General features: G+C 36.9%; 1 protein-coding gene across 1 annotated transcript in view; it reads right to left on the bottom strand.

The window, feature by feature from the left end:
• Positions 1 to 2,337, bottom strand: part of LOC137649640 (large ribosomal subunit protein mL37-like) — a 61,145-nt gene extending 58,808 nt beyond the window's left edge. Inside the window, exon 1 of the mRNA XM_068382617.1 lies at positions 2,191 to 2,337. The gene's annotated coding sequence lies outside the window, so the exon portion shown is untranslated. The remainder of the gene's footprint in view (positions 1 to 2,190) is intronic.
• Between the last annotated feature and the right edge of the window lie 7,663 nt (positions 2,338 to 10,000).

The raw sequence follows: 10,000 nt of genomic DNA on the forward strand, positions 1-10,000 counted from the left end.
TTACTTCCTAAGCTACAACGGTAGTTTGAAAAACAGAATGCTATAAGCCTAGGGGCTCCAACAGGGAAAATGGCCCAGTGAGGAAAGGAAACAAGGAAAAATAAAATATTTTAAGAACACTAACATTAAAATAAATATTTCCTATATAAATTATAAAAACTTTAACAAAACAAGAGGAGGAGAAATTAGATAGAATAGTGTGCCCGAGCGTACCCTCAAGCAAGAGAACTCTAGTTAATGAGAGATAAAAGATAAGATAACTGAGCGCAGAATAGGTTGATAGTTGAAATCTGAAGAGCTAGTATAGAGATAGGTAACTGAATAAAATCAAAAGCAGGATGTTCTAAAATAGAAAGACTAAAATAAGGAGCTAAAGCAACAAGGGAAATGTGAATGGAAAATAAGAGACTGACAGAGAAATTCTAATGTTTTAGATTCGTGGACGAGGGAATTTCAACCTTTGGGTATATCTCGGTGAGAGGGATTTTAATTCTTGTCTGACAGTTCGTGCGTTAGCAAGAATAATAACCAACATGAGAGAGAGAGAGAGAGAGAGAGAGAGAGAGAGAGAGAGAGAGAGATGGTGGATAGGATGAGATGCAGTGAAAATCAAAGAAAGAGAGAGAGAGAGAGAGAGAGAGAGAGAGAGAGAGAGATGGTGGATAGGATGAGATGCAGTGAAAATCAAAGAGAGAAAGAGAGAGAGAGAGAGAGAGAGAGAGAGAGAGAGAGAGAGATATTGATAAAAAGGAAGGTGGATAGATTAAGAAAACCAGTTAACATCTAAGGCATACTTCATTGCATTATCTGTAAAAGCAATAATCTTGGTTCCTTCTTAAGATGGTAAGTAAACTAACGTACGATATTAAGAATATTAATAAATTCTTATTCCCGTCACACCACTATAACTGGCTACCTTTAATGGTTGCCTTGTCTCGATTGGACAGCCATCACAAATATATTCTTCTGCTTTATGTTCTTCTTGCCACATTCTTTATGGAAGACTTAAGAGATTCATTCGATATCTAATGTTTTTCTTATCTATTTTTGGCTCCTCTGAAGTGGAGTTAGGCGATAGGAAACATTCCGAAAGTAACTTGTAGACAGACCATATATATATATATATATATATATATATGTATATATATATATATATATATATAAAGACTAAAATTCCTTCAGCTCAGTCTCTATACAGCTGTGTGTATATATATATATATATATATATATATTATATGTTGATTGGGAAAATGTGGGAATCAATATTAATAAGAAATACCTTAAGATTTTCAGATAACATTGTTGTATTTAGTGAATCATGGAAGGAATTGCATAATATAATAAATAATTTGAATAGAGAAAACGGAAATATAGGACTGAAAGGGAATATGAGTAAAACTAAGATAATGTTCAATGAAAATGTAGAGAAACAATAAATAAGAGTTATTGACGAACGACTAGAAATTGTTAATGAATCTAAGTACTTAGGACAGATAGTAAGCATTTCTACAGGCCACGAGACCAAAATTAAAAGAAGGATAAGAATGGGATGGAGAGTATTTGGTAAACAAAGTGAGATTACGAAATGTAAAATGCCAGTTTCTTTAAAAAGAAAGGTATTTAATCAGATGCTCCTACCAGTATTAACTTATGCATCAGAAACTTGGAGCCTTAGAACATAAGCTAGTTACAACTCAAAGAGATATGGAAAGAATAATGATAGGAATAAAACTAAGAGACAGAAAAAGAGCAACATGGATACGAGAGCAAACTAAAGTAGAGGATATTCTAACAACATGTAAGAAAAAGAAATGGACATGAACAGGACATATAATGAGATTGACAGAAAATAGGTGGACATTACAAATTACAGAATGGGTCCCTGGAGATTGTAAAAGCAGGGGAAAGAAAAGACGATGGCTTGACGAACTAAGAAAATTTGCGGGTGTTAACTGGCATAGAAAGACCATAAACAGACGCAAGTGGAAGGACATGTCTGAGGCACGTGTTCTGTAGTGGAGTAGTAACGGATGATAATGATAACATATATAAAGATACAAAAATTCTTTCCGCTAACCTTTTAAGATTCGAATTTTCGTTCATATTTTTTAATTGGTGTTTATGAAGAATGTAACGTCACTGCGAATCAAATAAGATGAATTATCAAGATATTCTATATTCATCTCTTACCTTTTAAAGATTTCTTTTCCCATTTCCAGCACAGTCTTCGGGAGACAACTCGAAATACATTTCAAAGAAGTTGAGTATTTTTCCTTGAGGTGAAAGATTATTTCCTGTTATTTTTAAATCCTGTACTTCTTGAATCTGTACAACAACTGCCCTGCCTCAGCTACCCGTTGGCACCCGTAAAACTGTATCAAGAAAGGAACGAAACCGCTTTTACAACGAGCCACCTTGATTGGCCTAACACCGCCCTTCCACCCATCTCGGACGTATCTCCTGCAACACCACCCAGGGAAGTACCCACCTAGCGTCTTTCGCTAAACATGGCAAGTGTTGGTGGTTTGGGTCACCGATGTTGAAAGTCTGGGGGCGCCGAGAGCAGAGCAGAGAGCCAGTCAGTTGTTGTCGAGATGTGTTCGAAAGGGGAGCCTGTTGCTGAGCTCTTGGCGAGCCTCGAAAAGCGTGGGATTAATCCGGCATTGCTGGCTAAGCTTCCTGCTTACCAACAGATCGTCCAAAAACGATCGGCTCTTCTGCAACAGAGAGAATTTGTGAAATTGGTCAAGAGCAACGAGGCTGATAGCAGTGACGAATTAGAAGTGTTAGATAAGGGATTCCTTAAAACGAGTTGTGCCGTGTACAGTTTATTCATTGGTGTCGTGGCTGTTCTTATAGGACTGATATTACAGTATGAACTGCACACACAACAAGGATTTTCGAGAGTGTGGCTGCGCTGGGAGAACATTGATCTGAATGTTGAACAGGTGAGTGGGTATTTGGCCAATTGTGTAAATGAGCTCAGAATTGTACAGATAGATCTTGTACCCTGTACCCTGTATCCCTCACTCGTTTCCTACCCTTTTCAGATGTGACATATCAACTTTATTGGTTTAGTTTTCTTTCCTGTCCACTATCTTATTTGTTTTCTTTATCTTATCATAACCATGTTTAGTTATCTCTTATCGCATGAGCTCTCTCTCTCTCTCTCTCTCTCTCTCTCTCTCTCTCTCTCTCTATATATATATATATATATATACATATATACTGTATATATATATATATATATATGTATATATATACTGTATATACACACACACACACATATATATATATATATATATACATATATATATATATATATATATATATGGTTATAGTTATCTCTCTCTCTCTCTCTCTCTCTCTCTCTCTCTCTCTCTCTCTCGTAAACACATATCCTGTCTGTGAAAGACTATGTTAACATTTGCATGATATCCCCACGTATCTAAAATGTTAAAATCTCCCCCAACCATTAATCCAGAATGTTAAATTCCCCTAAACTACGAATCTAAGATGATAGAACTCCACCCAAAAAAAGTATTCAAAATGTTAAGATTATCTTGAGTACAAATCTAAAATAGGATTTCCCTTATAATTAACGTATCCAAGTCTTAAAAAAAATTTACCAGAATTACATATCCGATAATTCTGCAATCACTTTAATAACTTATCAAGAATATTAGTCTGCAATCGCTTAAATAACTTATCAAGAATATTAGTCTGCAATCACTTTAATAACTTATCAAGAATATTAGTCTGCAATCACTTTAATAACTTATCAAGAATATTAGTCTGCAATCACTTTAATAACTTATCAAGAATATTAGTCTGCAATCGCTTAAATAACTTATCAAGAATATTAGTCTGCAATCACTTTAATAACTTATCAAGAATATTAGTCTGCAATCACTTTAATAACTTATCAAGAATATTAGTCTGCAATCACTTTAATAACTTATCAAGAATATTAGTCTGCAATCGCTTAAATAACTTATCAAGAATATTAGTCTGCAATCACTTAAATAACTTATCAAGAATATTAGTCTGCAATCACTTTAATAACTTATCAAGAATATTAGTCTGCAATCACTTAAATAACTTATCAAGAATATTAGTCTGCAATCACTTTAATAACTTATCAAGAATATTAGAATCATCATAAAACCATATGGAAGAAGTTAAAATGTGGTTGAGATACTACCGCTAGGGAGTTATGGGGTCCTTTGGCTGGCCAGACAGTACAACATTGGATCGTTCTCTCTGGTTACGGTTCACTTTCCTCTTGCCTACACATACACCGAATAGTCTGGCCTATTCTTTACACATTCTCCTCTGTTCTCATACACCTGACAACACTGAGATTACAAAACAATTCTTCTTCACCCAAGGGGTTAACTACTGCACTTCTATTGTTCAGTGGCTACTTTCCTCTTGGTAAGGGTAGAAGAGACTCTTTAGCAGTAAGAAGCTCTGCTAGGAGAAGGACACTCCAAAATCAAACCAATGTTCTGTAGTTTTGGGTAGTGCCATAGCCTCTGTACCATGGTCTTTCACTGTCTTGGGATAGAGTTCTCTTGCTTGAGGGTACACTCGGGCACGCTATTGCATCTTATTTTTCTTCTTGGTTTATTAAGTTTTTATAGTTTATATAGAAAACATTTTGCCACTGTTCTTAAAATATTTCATTTTTCCTTGTTTCCTTTCCTAACTGGGTTATTTTCCCTATTGGGGCCCGTGGGCTTATATCATTCCGCTTTTCCAAGTAGGGTTGTAGCTTAGCAAGTAGGAATAATAATAATAATAATAATAATCATAATAAAAATGTAACGTTACTACAATGTTATAAAAACAACAAAAATTCTCAAAAAATTTAAAATCGAAGTAACAGTGTACCAATGATGTTAAGATTTCCATGGTAACATGTCAACTATGTTAAAATTCCCGTAGTAACGTACCAACAATATTATAGTTCCCCTAATAACGTAAAAACGATGTTAAGTTTCCCGTAGTAGCGTATCAAGGACGTTAAGATTCTCGTAGTAACGTACCAACGATGTTATGTTTCCCGTAATATCGTAACAACGATGTTAAGTTTCCCGCAGTCACATATGAATGATGTTAAGATTCCCATAATAACGTACTAACGATGTTATATTTCCTGTAATAACGTAACAACAATGTCAAGGTTCCCATAGTAACATAATGATGTTAAGATTCCCGTAGTAACATACCAACGATGTTATGTTTCCCGTAATACCATAACAACAATGTTAAGTTTCTCGTAGTAACGTACCAACAATGTTATGTTTCCCGTAGTAACGTATCAATGACGTTAAGATTCCCGTAGTATCGTATTAATGACGTTAAGATTCCCGTAGTATCGTATCAATGATGTTAAGATTCCCGTAGTATCGTATCAATGATGTTAAGATTCCCGTAGTATCGTATCAATGACGTTAAGATTCCCGTAGTATCGTATCAATGACGTTAAGATTCCCGTAGTATCGTATCAATGATGTTAAGATTCCCGTAGTAACGTACCAACAATGTTATGCTCCCGTAGTAATGTGTCAATGATGCTAAGATTCCCATAATATCATATCAATGATGTTAAGATTCCCATAGTAACCTACTAATAATGTTATGTTTCCCGTAGTAACATGTCAATGTTGTTAAGACAACGAAAACTGCAACAACTTCGACAATTTCGGCGACTTCGAAGATTTCAGTGACGTTGTCGTCTGCAAAGTCATAGAAGTCGTCGTTGTCATTGTCATCGAATTCGTCGTCATCAGAGTAATTTCAATTGTTGTCATCATCGAAGTCGTCAAAATAGTCGAAATTGGTGAAGCTCCCATGGTAATGTAACAACAATATGTTTTCTGTAGTAACCTATCATTGATGTTAAGATTCACGTAGAAACGTACCAACGATGCTATGTTTCCCGTAGTAACTTCCCAATGATGTTAAGTTTCCCGTAGTAATGTACCAACGATGCTATGTTTCTCGTAGTAACGTACCAATGATGTTAAGATCCCTGAAGTAATGTACCAACCGTATGTTTCTCGAGGTAACAAACCAATGATATAGAGATTCTCGTAGTAACGTACCAATAATGCTATGTTTCCAGTAGTAACGTACCAATGATGTTAAGATGCTCATGTAACGTACCAACCCTGTTATGTTTCGCATAGTAACGTACCAATGATTTTAAGATTCCCGTCATAATGTACCAACCCTTCTATATTTCCCGTAGTAACGTACCAATGATGTTAAGATTCCTGTAGTAACGTACCAACAATGTTGTTTCTCATAGTAACGTATCAATGATGTTAAGATTCCCGTAGTAATATACCAACGATGCTATGTTTCCCGTAGTAATGTAGCAATGATGTTAAGATTCCCGTAGTAAAGTACCAGCGATGCTATGTTTCCCGTAGTAATGTAGCAATGATGTTAAGATTCCCGTAGTAAAGTACCAGCGATGCTATGTTTCCCGTAGTAATGTAGCAATGATGTTAAGATTCCCGTAGTAATGTACCAGCGATGCTATGTTTCCCGTAGTAATGTAGCAATGATGTTAAGATTCCCGTAGTAATGTACCAGCGATGCTATGTTTCCCGTAGTAATGTAGCAATGATGTTAAGATTCCCGTAGTAAAGTACCAGCGATGCCATGTTTCCCGTAGTAATGTAGCAATGATGTTAAGATTCCCGTAGTATAGTACCAGCGATGCCATGTTTCCCGTAGTAATGTAGCAATGATGTTAAGATTCCCGTAGTAAAGTACCAGCGATGCCATGTTTCCCGTAGTAATGTAGCAATGATGTTAAGATTCCCGTAGTAAAGTACCAGCGATGCCATGTTTCCCGTAGTAATGTAGCAATGATGTTAAGATTCCCGTAGTAAAGTACCAGCGATGCCATGTTTCCCGTAGTAATGTAGCAATGATGTTAAGATTCCCGTAGTAAAGTACCAGCGATGCCATGTTTCCCGTAGTAATGTAGCAATGATGTTAAGATTCCCGTAATAATGTACCAGCGATGCCATGTTTCCCGTAGTAATGTAGCAATGATGTTAAGATTCCCGTAGTAATGTACCAGCGATGCCATGTTTCCCGTAGTAATGTAGCAATGATGTTAAGATTCCCGTAGTATAGTACCAGCGATGCCATGTTTCCCGTAGTAATGTAGCTATGTTTCCCGTAGTAATGTAGCAATGATGTTAAGATTCCCGTAGTAAAGTACCAGCGATGCCATGTTTCCCGTAGTAATGTAGCAATGATGTTAAGATTCCCGTAGTAAAGTACCAGCGATGCTATGTTTCCCGTAGTAATGTAGCAATGATGTTAAGATTCCCGTAGTAAAGTACCAGCGATGCTATGTTTCCCGTAGTAATGTAGCAATGATGTTAAGATTCCCGTAGTAATGTACCAGCGATGCTATGTTTCCCGTAGTAATGTAGCAATGATGTTAAGATTCCCGTAGTAATGTACCAGCGATGCTATGTTTCCCGTAGTAATGTAGCAATGATGTTAAGATTCCCGTAGTAATGTACCAGCGATGCCATGTTTCCCGTAGTAATGTAGCAATGATGTTAAGATTCCCGTAGTAAAGTACCAGCGATGCCATGTTTCCCGTAGTAATGTAGCAATGATGTTAAGATTCCCGTAGTATAGTACCAGCGATGCCATGTTTCCCGTAGTAATGTAGCTATGTTTCCCGTAGTAATGTAGCAATGATGTTAAGATTCCCGTAGTAAAGTACCAGCGATGCCATGTTTCCCGTAGTAATGTAGCAATGATGTTAAGATTCCCGTAGTAAAGTACCAGCGATGCCATGTTTCCCGTAGTAATGTAGCAATGATGTTAAGATTCCCGTAGTAAAGTACCAGCGATGCCATGTTTCCCGTAGTAATGTAGCAATGATGTTAAGATTCCCGTAGTAATGTACCAGCGATGCCATGTTTCCCGTAGTAATGTAGCAATGATGTTAAGATTCCCGTAGTAAAGTACCAGCGATGCCATGTTTCCCGTAGTAATGTAGCAATGATGTTAAGATTCCCGTAGTATAGTACCAGCGATGCCATGTTTCCCGTAGTAATGTAGCAATGATGTTAAGATTCCCGTAGTAAAGTACCAGCGATGCCATGTTTCCCGTAGTAATGTAGCAATGATGTTAAGATTCCCGTAGTAATGTACCAGCGATGCCATGTTTCCCGTAGTAATGTAGCAATGATGTTAAGATTCCCGTAGTAATGTACCAGCGATGCCATGTTTCCCGTAGTAATGTAGCAATGATGTTAAGATTCCCGTAGTAATGTACCAGCGATGCCATGTTTCCCGTAGTAATGTAGCAATGATGTTAAGATTCCCGTAGTAAAGTACCAGCGATGCCATGTTTCCCGTAGTAATGTAGCAATGATGTTAAGATTCCCGTAGTAAAGTACCAGCGATGCTATGTTTCCCGTAGTAATGTAGCTATGTTTCCCGTAGTAATGTAGCAATGATGTTAAGATTCCCGTAGTAAAGTACCAGCGATGCTATGTTTCCCGTAGTAATGTAGCTATGTTTCCCGTAGTAATATAGCAATGATGTTAAGATTCCCGTAGTAAAGTACCAGCGATGCTATGTTTCCCGTAGTAATGTAGCAATGATGTTAAGATTCCCGTAGTAATGTACCAGCGATGCTATGTTTCCCGCAGTAATGTAGCAATGATGTTAAGATTCCCGTAGTAATGTACCAGCGATGCTATGTTTCCCGCAGTAATGTAGCAATGATGTTAAGATTCCCGTAGTAATGTACCAGCGATGCTATGTTTCCCGTAGTAATGTAGCAATGATGTTAAGATTCCCGTAGTAATGTACCAACGATGCTATGTTTCCCGTAGTAATGTAGCAATGATGTTAAGATTCCCGTAGTAATATACCAACGATGTTATGTTTCCCGTAGTAATGTAGCAATGATGTTAAGATTCCCGTAGTAAAGTACCAGCGATGCTATGTTTCCCGTAGTAATGTAGCTATGTTTCTCGTAGTAATGTCGCAATGATGTTAAGATTCCCGTAGTAAAGTACCAACGATGCCATGATTCTAGTAGTAATGTACCAATGATGTTAAGATTCCCGTCGTAACGTACCAACCCTGTTATGTTTCCCGTAGTAACGTACCAATGATGTTAAGATTCCTAGAGTAACGTACCAACGATGTTATGTTTCTCATAGTAAAGTATCAATGATGTTCAGATTCACATAGTAACGTACCAACCCTCTTATGTTTCTCGTAGTGACACATCAATGATGTTGAGACTACCGTGGTAACGTACCAACGATGTTATGTTTCCCGTAGTAACGTACTAATGATGTTCAGATTCTCGTAGTAACATACTCACGAGGTTAAAATTTCAGTAGTCAAGTCACACTAATGGTAAAATCTCCCGAGTAACAGCCTCAAAATATTTAAAGGTTCCCGTTGCAACACTCATATAATGTTAAAATCTCCATGTTACCGTCCTCTAAATGTTAATATCCTTGTAGTAACGCTTCAAAAGTGTTAAAATATCCGTAGTAATTTCGCCGAAAAGTTGATAAGACCACCGGAGACAATGTCCTCAAATGTTAAAATTCCCGTATCAAAGTTCCCTTTTGTAACGTCTTCTGTATCACACATTGGTGTATAGTATACACCAATGTGTATACTATGAGTGTCTGTATACACTGTATACAGACACTCATAGTATATTCATTTAATTCAAGATAGTGAAGAACGTGCATAAGATTACAATTTTTATACTTAGACGAGTTATTAATGTTAGCAGGCTATATGGAAGGTTATATTGGCCTAGGGAAAACGTTAGTAGGAAAATAATTTAATGGAAGGTTCTATATAGTGTAGACCTGAGAAAACGGAAGTAAGGAAATAATTCAATGGACGGTGAGGGCTTATATAGGCCTAGGAAAATCGAGAGTAGGTAAATGGTTTAATGGCAGGTTATATAGGC

Source organism: Palaemon carinicauda, chromosome 11 (genome assembly GCF_036898095.1).
Source record: "Palaemon carinicauda isolate YSFRI2023 chromosome 11, ASM3689809v2, whole genome shotgun sequence".
In the NCBI taxonomy this organism is placed as follows: Eukaryota; Metazoa; Arthropoda; class Malacostraca; order Decapoda; family Palaemonidae; genus Palaemon; species Palaemon carinicauda.